An 8746-nucleotide genomic window follows, 5' to 3' on the forward strand; every position below is an offset into this window, starting at 1 on the left:
ATTTGTACCATTATGGAGTTAAGAAAATAATTGGCAGGACAAATACTTGACCCTCGGGCCATTTACTAGCAAGAGAAACAACCTGTAAACTTCTCTCGCATACAAGGAGGTGTCACATATGAAAAGCTTCCTCACCAGCAGTTCCCAGGTTTTCCTTCAGCCATCTCTCCTAGCCATCAGCTTTGGTTCAGATTCTCTTTTCTTCTATTGTGAAAACCCTTTGAACCTTCCAAGCAGGTGCTTTTCAACATCATCCCATCTTATCAGTCACAAGAGAAAGAGGATGGCCCTTTGCAACACTTGTAGGAATAGGAATTCGTGCCTTCTACCCCCCACCTATACTTGTAAAGACAAAACATTATTTTCTTTCCATCCTGAGCTATGAGGCAAGCTAGCTTGATAATCATCCTACCAGTTGCTTAAGCCTCCCAATTAGGCATCCAGCACAGCGGGAGATTTCCCGGTTAATGAGGGTGAATACCTGCGATTCCTCTCCTGAGCCACTTCTGTCTTCTTGTTAATTTTTATTTTGGGAAGAATGCACTTAGATACTGTCCTATTCCTTCTCTCTCCCTCCCCCCAGGGGCATTTCTTGCCTTCTTCTGGGATTGCCCCTCACCTTTTAAATTGCTATGGTCGTTTCTCCCTTTCCTGCTGGTTCTTCTCTGTGCCTTCCTTATCAGGCTCTTATAATTGTATTGGCAGTCCCTGCCTTATTTGTCCAGCGAACTAACAATTCTTGAGCTGATACCCCATCATATGACCTTTTCATGGAGTGGAGACCAAAATTACTGTGTAACCAGGGGGCAATAAACCACACCTGATAAGATGAAAGGCTTTCGGCTTTTTCCAGATTCTAGATACTGGAAAAACGATGGGGGCTGATGAGGAAAAGAACAATGGAAGAGGTTCAAAATGATGCAGCCAGTTATGATGAAGAACATTTCATGATCTGGTTTTATGAATCAAACTTCTCTCCAGGCGACAGGATAGACCAGTGAGCATTTTTCACACTGGCAACACATGTGGCATAGAGTGGGAAGTGTTTTCATTTGTTCCCTTCACATCCCTCTGCTGTTTCTATAAAGGAGGATCTTGTGCCTTCCTGGTTGTGTGATGAGGTGGCAGCTGTTGTGTGGGTGCAAAAATTCTTGTGGCTCTCTCCATTATTTAGGGAACATGCTCCCATTTCAATCCCTGCGCTGGAGGAATGTCTCTCTAGCCAAGCTTTGTCCTCTCCAGCTTTGCTGCCAGAGTCTTATCCTGGCTGGGCACACAAAGAGGAATGGGTCCCCCTTCTTTGCTTAGGCAGGATGAGAGAGTGTGTAATTTATGGGCTGAGAACAGGTGAGTGTGCTGTCTGTATGCAGAAAGGAAAGAAAGGTCCTCTGAATCCATATCCTGGATTAAAACTGCCTATTTAATAAGAGGGTTTCCCTTTTTTCCTTGTGATTGCTGATTCAAAACCCATTAAAAAGCACAAGGAGGAACCTAGTACATTCTTTTACAGACACCCTGTTTTTCCTACTCTGTTTGCCTGAGGCACTAAAAAAGGAGCCACTTTTCTTGCTTTCTGGCTTCCTATACAGTGATGGCTTCAAATCTTACTTCCCAGATGCCTCAAGCTGAGAGTCCTTGACCCAGCCTTCATTGTATTAATTTAGTATATATTACACTGTCTAAACTCTCTGATGTTTACTGTGCTACCTTTTACCTGTAAGTTTCAGGCACAGGAAAATCAGATCTAGGGATGTCTCTGTTTTAAGCCTCCCCTGCTGTCCATTTTTCTAAAGCATCTATAAAGGTGCAGGAGTGAAGCCTATGGATTTGTCTGCCTCAATTATTAAATGAAGCAAGGCTACATTTTCCTTTGCAATGGAAAACTTTAGCTTTGGTTTGTTATTAAAATCTAGGTGTTCAAGGCGCTCATATCTTGCTGCAGGGGCAAAAGGAGGAAGAAGAGGAGGATTTCACGGGAAAGTCTGATAGATCCCAGTACTCCTCATGAGAGGACCCATATATTTGGGTAAAACAGCTGAGTAAGTTAGCCTAGAGACTCTCAAGGCAAAAAATATACCTCCTATCCCTGGTCCTTGCCCCAGCTCCATTTTTGCTGTGTTAAACACACACAGTTTTAAAAGGGAGAAACATAGCCTTCTGGCAGAAGTACATGTGCATACATGTTAAAAATTTTTTGAAGTAAAGAGAGTTGAGACAGACTCCAAGCTTCCTTCTCAGAATAGAATAAATACTTATTCCATGGTCACGAGTGAATCACCATTACCCCATACTCAGAGTCTGCACTGCCTGTCTCCACTGCCACCAGCTCGCTCTGTGCAGGCACCTGCTGAGATGATTCTGTAGTTCCATGTCACAAAATCAAATTGTGCATGTTTGGATAACTAGTCTGTCTCAGTCTGCTTTAAACCTCCCTGCTGCTTGCAGTGACAAGCTGATTTTCTGCGTATGCTTAAATTAGATAGTCACATGCAAATTTACAACTTGAAAGTGTCCTTGTGAAGGCTTTATTTTTGTTCTGTCTGGTTGTATTGTACTTTTTTATTGAAACTGAAGGCAATGTCAACTGAGAAATATATTTTTGTTCTTCTATATTTGAAAACAAAACAAGCACAAAGTAGGAAATAGGATAAATAAGTGACAACTCTTGAAGGGATTAGAAAGCAGCAGTGTAATGATGCATAAATCCCATGTTTTGTGTACAAAAGTGTCTTCAGAAAAAAAGGGTTTGATATCAAAATGTTTAAGTAGTACAAAAGACTTGAACATTTTACTATTTTTAATACAGAAGTGGAAAAGTAGTGATAAATATATTTTCATTAATTAAAAAAAAATAATTAAATACTGCCTTTGGAATGACTGCTCCCCCAGAATTTCCTTGCTTTGTATTATGTTAAAATAAAGATGAATGGTAAAAACCAGACCCTTGAAATGCAAATGAACATTTTGCAAATTAAAATAGTTCAGTTGACCCCCTTTCTCAAATGATTGAGTTGCTGAAATATAACAAATTATTTAAGTCCAAAACAAGAAATTATTTACTTTTAAATTACTGGAGAACAAAGAAGCTATTTTTCTGCCAAGTTCTAAATATGCTGCCTTTTGCAGGGTAGTTTGAGGATATTTTTATATTTCTGCTTGACCTGGAAATGCAGATGACTCTCATTTGTTACAATTATTGTGCTACCCATCTAATTTAGTCTATAAATTCCTTGAGGCAGGCAACACATCTTCCTCTGGGATTGCTGAGCTCTGAAGGAAACCCTTTACAGCAGAAGGCGGCTGTCTAGAACAAAATTGTGCCGTGTTGATTTTCTCAACTCATCCTCTCAGTGCCAGGCAAATCTAGAGGTCCACACAGCCCCTGAGGTTTATAAATTAAAGAATTTCAGAAAGTGAAAAATTCTGGATGCATAGATTTAAAATCAACTTGGGATCAATACTTTGGAATTTTTTGTCCTATACTGGCTATCTCAAGGATGAAGAATTGTGTTTACCCTGTCAGTCATGAAAAAGGACTGTTCCTGGCCCACTGGTCCCTCCCACTGGATGAAGGCAGTAATGGGATTATATTCCTCCCAATGCCTCTGAAGCATCTCCTTTAAACTCCCTTCACAAATGTGACTCAGAGTCAGAGCTGTCCAGTGTTTATGCACAGCGTGGATGCTGCAGCTCACAGCAGCTCACCTTCCAGGGCCTGTGCTCAGTCAGCTGTTCAGAGCAAGTCAGCGAGCTCAGGCAGCCAGAGACACACCAGTGCACCTGCAGCTGCAAAATGCCCACATCACCTCTGGAGCCTCATGTCTTCACAGGTTGTCTTCCATCCTTTATGCCTTACTGGACTCTACCAATCTCCCCAGTGACATCCGAGCTGCTCTGATCTCCTCAAAGTTCAACAGCTGGCAGCAATCTAGCATAAAGCTCACACAGCCTGCTTCTGGAGTCCCTTTCACCTCAGATTTATTAGCCCCGTGGGTCTCTGTAGATTCCTCAAAATGCTTGTAAATTAGAAATATTAATAAAAGGGACACTGAAGGTTTAAACAGATAACATTTATGATTTTTTTAATGGCACAGTTATTACCAATTGACATTTAAAACGGCATCATAATCCATCAAGGTGAAACAGATTCAGAAAAATATTTCTCCCAAGCCAAAACCTGTAACAGCAGCAGCAGGATTGCAAGAGAGGAAGGACACAAACAGTTTGAGCCCAGGTCACTGATTACATAATTTAGATGTTTTTTTTAACAATGTCACCCTCTGTTTAATCCATTCTTGTATTTCATAATGCTTCTTCTCCACTGCCAGCCCCCCATAGCCCTTTGCAGAGGTTTTTCTATCAAAAATCTTCAGTTAGTCCATGATGGGGAGCAATTTGCTTTGAATGGAGAAGGAGCTGTTATATGTGGGAAGGGCTGGAGAGATCAAAGATTGTCCTTTTCACAACAATTCAGGCCATGGAGCAGCAATTGACATGGAGAACTATCCAGCATGGCTATACATAAGTTTTGATTTTTTTTCTGTTTTCCTGATGGAAAGCTAAAAGTAAAGAAGGAGTATGCTTAATGAGGTCCATCCTCACAAACATGGGACAGAACAACAATTCTCTCCCCACCTACTGAAGAAGGCTACAGAATCCTTATGTACAGAAATGAAACCAATTCTCCAGGGGAAAAAAGGGGAGGAAAAAGCCCAAGGAATCAATAAAAGAGTAAAACAAAGTCCATGACCTGTAGCTCATTAGTTCAAATTGGTTGTAGCTTGATAGTGAATATATATCTGTGGTGATGCATGGAAATGAACTTCTGGTGACCTGGAGTGGTTCTTCATCATCCAGGTGATGAAGAGAAAGCACTGAATGCTACTAGGTACCTGCAGTTAAAGGAGTGAGTTTTCACTGCAATATCCATTAAGGAGATGGCAGCAGAAGGTACTCTTTGAAACAGTGGCATGGTGTCATGGTTTGATGCTGGTACAATGCCAGCGCCCCATGAAAATAAATTCTCTCCAGTGGCTGCTGTGAGATGTGACCACAAAGAGATCAAAGCAGGCTCCAGATTAGGAATAAATGAAAAAAAACCCAATTTATACGTAGAGAGGAACACACACAAAACTCAGAGTGAAAACCTTCCAAAACATTCCTCCTCCTCCCCTCAATTTTCATCACAGCACAAACCCTTAGATTCTCAATCCAGTTACCATCCCTCAGATAACCAACTCCCAGTTCATCAAGGAGGAGTCCCTCTTGTACCATAGGCTTCCCCAGGAAACACAGTTGAAACCTCTTGTGTTTCCATGTCACACATGGCACTGCCCGGAGAGCATGTGCCCTCATGACCTCTTCCTTCCACGTCCAGTGCTTTCACTACTGTGCATGGACCAGAGCTGCTTCTAGGGTTCCCCTTTTAAGGATGCTTTGCTCAGTTCCAAAAAACACAACAGTCTCTCACTCTTGGGACACCAGTCCCCCCCCAGATTCACTCCCTGGGGTCTCGAGAACAGAGATCTTCTTCTTCACTGAAGACAGAAGGCACCACCACACACCCCTCACCTGTTTCTGTTCACGCCACTCCTTCACATAATAATATCATTGCACTCTCTTGGCTCCAAGCCATTGCCTCTCCCTAAACGCAGTCTCTGTGTCACAGGAAGAAAATGGGTCTGTCCATGGCTATACAAGAAAAGAGTCCAGCCAAAGGCCACTCCATCATCTCCTTCCACCTAGGATTCTTCTCAACAACTTCTGACATCTTTCACTTGCACGAACTTTCGTCACACTTGCCCATTTCCTTCTATTGTATCTCTATCTCTCTTCTCCTTCAGATCCAGGAGGATCAGTATTTGCAAGGTTTCCATTTTCCAAGAAAAGGGTTAAAATCTCGGGCTTTGCCTGCCCAGAACTCCCACGGCGGCCGGGCACCTTCTCGCCGCACCCCCCTCTTCTCTTTCTCGGCCGTGCTGCTGGCACAAGATATCAAATTTCAAGGCGGCACAGGCTCTCTCCCTCTCTCTCCTGGGGGGTGAGGGGTGGCGGGGGGTGCCCGATGCCTCTCAGGGTTCCTCCACCCCTCCGTGCTGCAGGGGCTCCGGCCTAGCTCATGCAGGCCGCATGGCTTCCCTTCCCCACCCGGCCACTTCCACAGACCACACCCGAAGGTGAGCTCCTCTGGGCGTTGTCTGCTTTTAAGCCCCTGTGTTCTCAGTGGCCACACCAGGTGCCAATATTCAAATCTGAGCACTGATTGGTTTCACCACATCCTCCCAAAAAAACTCACTTCCTTATCAACTTAGGACTCACGGCAAACTGTCTTATTTGCAAAGGAGGAGGAGACTCGGTCTGCCAATAGGCAATTAAAGGTGTCCTTAGGCAAATGTCTGAGGGAAATGTACCTATCACCCTTCAGGATGCACTTCTTTTCCTATATTTTCAAGAGAAAAAGCTTCAAGAAATAGTGTAGATTAATTATCTAAAAGTTAATGCCTAGAGTACCGTACATACATCCTCCGCTCCCAAACCGACCATTCAATACACAGATTGGGAGTGTGAGACTAAGTTATTTTTTGTTCTGTGTTCTTAACCACATGTGCTTTTTCCAGTGTGTTTGTATGAAAAAAAAAAGCACAAACAGACCAAGTGAGCACTTAGGCAGAAGTCAGCCGTTAGTTGGTTTATCTGACCATCAGTGTGTTGGCTGTGAGGGAAATGTTCATGTTACTATTATATTTGCCCAATTATCCAATCAAAAAAACCCAAACAAAATTAAATGTAACAGCAATTTTAATTAAGTACCTTAATTATATAAAATTGAATACACTCAAAATATTGACAAAATAATTTGGTTCAAATAAGGAATAATTTGGTTCTGATAATAGCGCATAAGCAAACAAAACAAAATAACTGCGTGGGGTACACAGAGTACAGGGATTTTGGACCCCCACCACCTCACGTACAAGCTTATCAAGCCAAAATTCTCCTTTTTATGCTGTATCACTGTCTCCTCCCATTTTCGATTTATCACACCTGTATCACCACCCTCATCATCACCTTTATTACACATGCTCCACCATTCTTTTAGGGGGTCACGCCACTCTTTGAGAAAGGCCTCTTTGAGGAAGTCTCAAAGAGGGGTCTTCTTTGAGGAAGGCCTCTCCTCTTCCTCGGTGTCCTTTAATTCACCTTTTGGATTACGCATGCACACCAAGCTGGTATAATATAAGCCAGTATTATGTTCTAACATTAAAGCAATAGATCTCATATAATTAACATTTTCCTGGTGTCCAACCAAATTCTCCTGTCTTCCAGATAAATTTAGTAATAGTTATCTCCTGCTTCTTCCTGTTCTGAACATCTGCAGAGAAGGGGTGGGGAACCCCTTCTCTCCCTTTCTTTCTTGGCATTACACCTTTAACTGTTTTATTATTTCCAAATATTAATTACTGTATCAATATTGATTACTGTTTCAATTTTGCCAGCATGAATCATACCTATTTACCACATTACAGTAATGGGGTGGAGTTGGTATCTGTTGTCTCATTCCTGAAAAGCCTGGTCTAGAAGTAATTCACAGCCTGGGTACAGTTTCATGGGAAGCAGCCTTCCCATGCTGGGAAGATTTTGAGATTGTAAGCTCCCACACCAAACCAGAACAAAAAGTCAAACTCTGATAGACTGAAAAAAGAATGTAATTTTTGTTTTGGGCTATTGTGGTTTTTTTTGGTTTTGTTTTGTTTTGTTTTGTTTTGTTTTTCCCACTCTATTAGTCTCAGCTCAATAAAAACATTTCATTTTGATCATAATAAAATGTTTTGTCTTGCTGTTGAACTTTCAATTACTTTTCTACTGTAATCAATTAATTTTTAAATAAAGCAGTAATCTTGAACATGGCAAAATGACCTTTTAAAGACTATTGGAACAGCATGTTTGAAGAACATGAAGAATTTTTAAAATTTATTTGATTTTAATGAACATTGAATCCAAACAACCCCAGCCCGGTAGTGCAGAGCTCAGTGTGTGCAGAGCAAATGCATGTTTTTGCAGCTGACCCAGTTTCCTGGTCTCATAGATGCAAAAAAACATTTAGGGAAAGTTGTAATATGTATGTTTTTCCTAAGGGTGCTGTCTGTCCTGATTAACAGGATGCATAGTTAACTATAATATTATGTTGTTAAGCCTACTTTTTTTGTAGATATTTTTTCTCAAATTCAGCCGTCCACTCTGTGAGGTATCCTGGAAAACAGTTATTGCATAGATAATTTATGTGGGAATAAAGAAATTCTATACTGCCTGTGTAAGAGGTTTTTTATCTGTCTGGGATGGTCACAGATTTCAGTGTATATGGATTTGCCAACCTTACCTTTCTCTAAAACTGCTGTGATTTCCACAAGGAAAAAAGCATTACCAAGTCATAAAGTTCCCAACTGGCTCTGACACCCTACATGGATTTTAACCACCTTTCTCATGATAGGCTTTGCAAACAGTGCTGTGAAACAGTGCTTTAGTTACCACTAATTAATTCAATGTTCAGGCTGACAGAGCTAGCATTAGGGGATCACTGCTTGAACTATTTCTGCCTCTCAAAGCCAAGCAGGAGAGCGCAGCATGTCCTGCGGGATAAGCGCACCAGGGCTGCAACAGCCCAGGTGGGGAAGTGAAAATTGTCTTACATCCTCATCTTCCTCTTTAAGTCGAGACATTCCCATGATGAAAAGATGTCACAGAATGAGAA

This window comes from Motacilla alba, chromosome 1A (assembly GCF_015832195.1).
Source record: "Motacilla alba alba isolate MOTALB_02 chromosome 1A, Motacilla_alba_V1.0_pri, whole genome shotgun sequence".
NCBI lineage: Eukaryota > Metazoa > Chordata > Aves > Passeriformes > Motacillidae > Motacilla > Motacilla alba.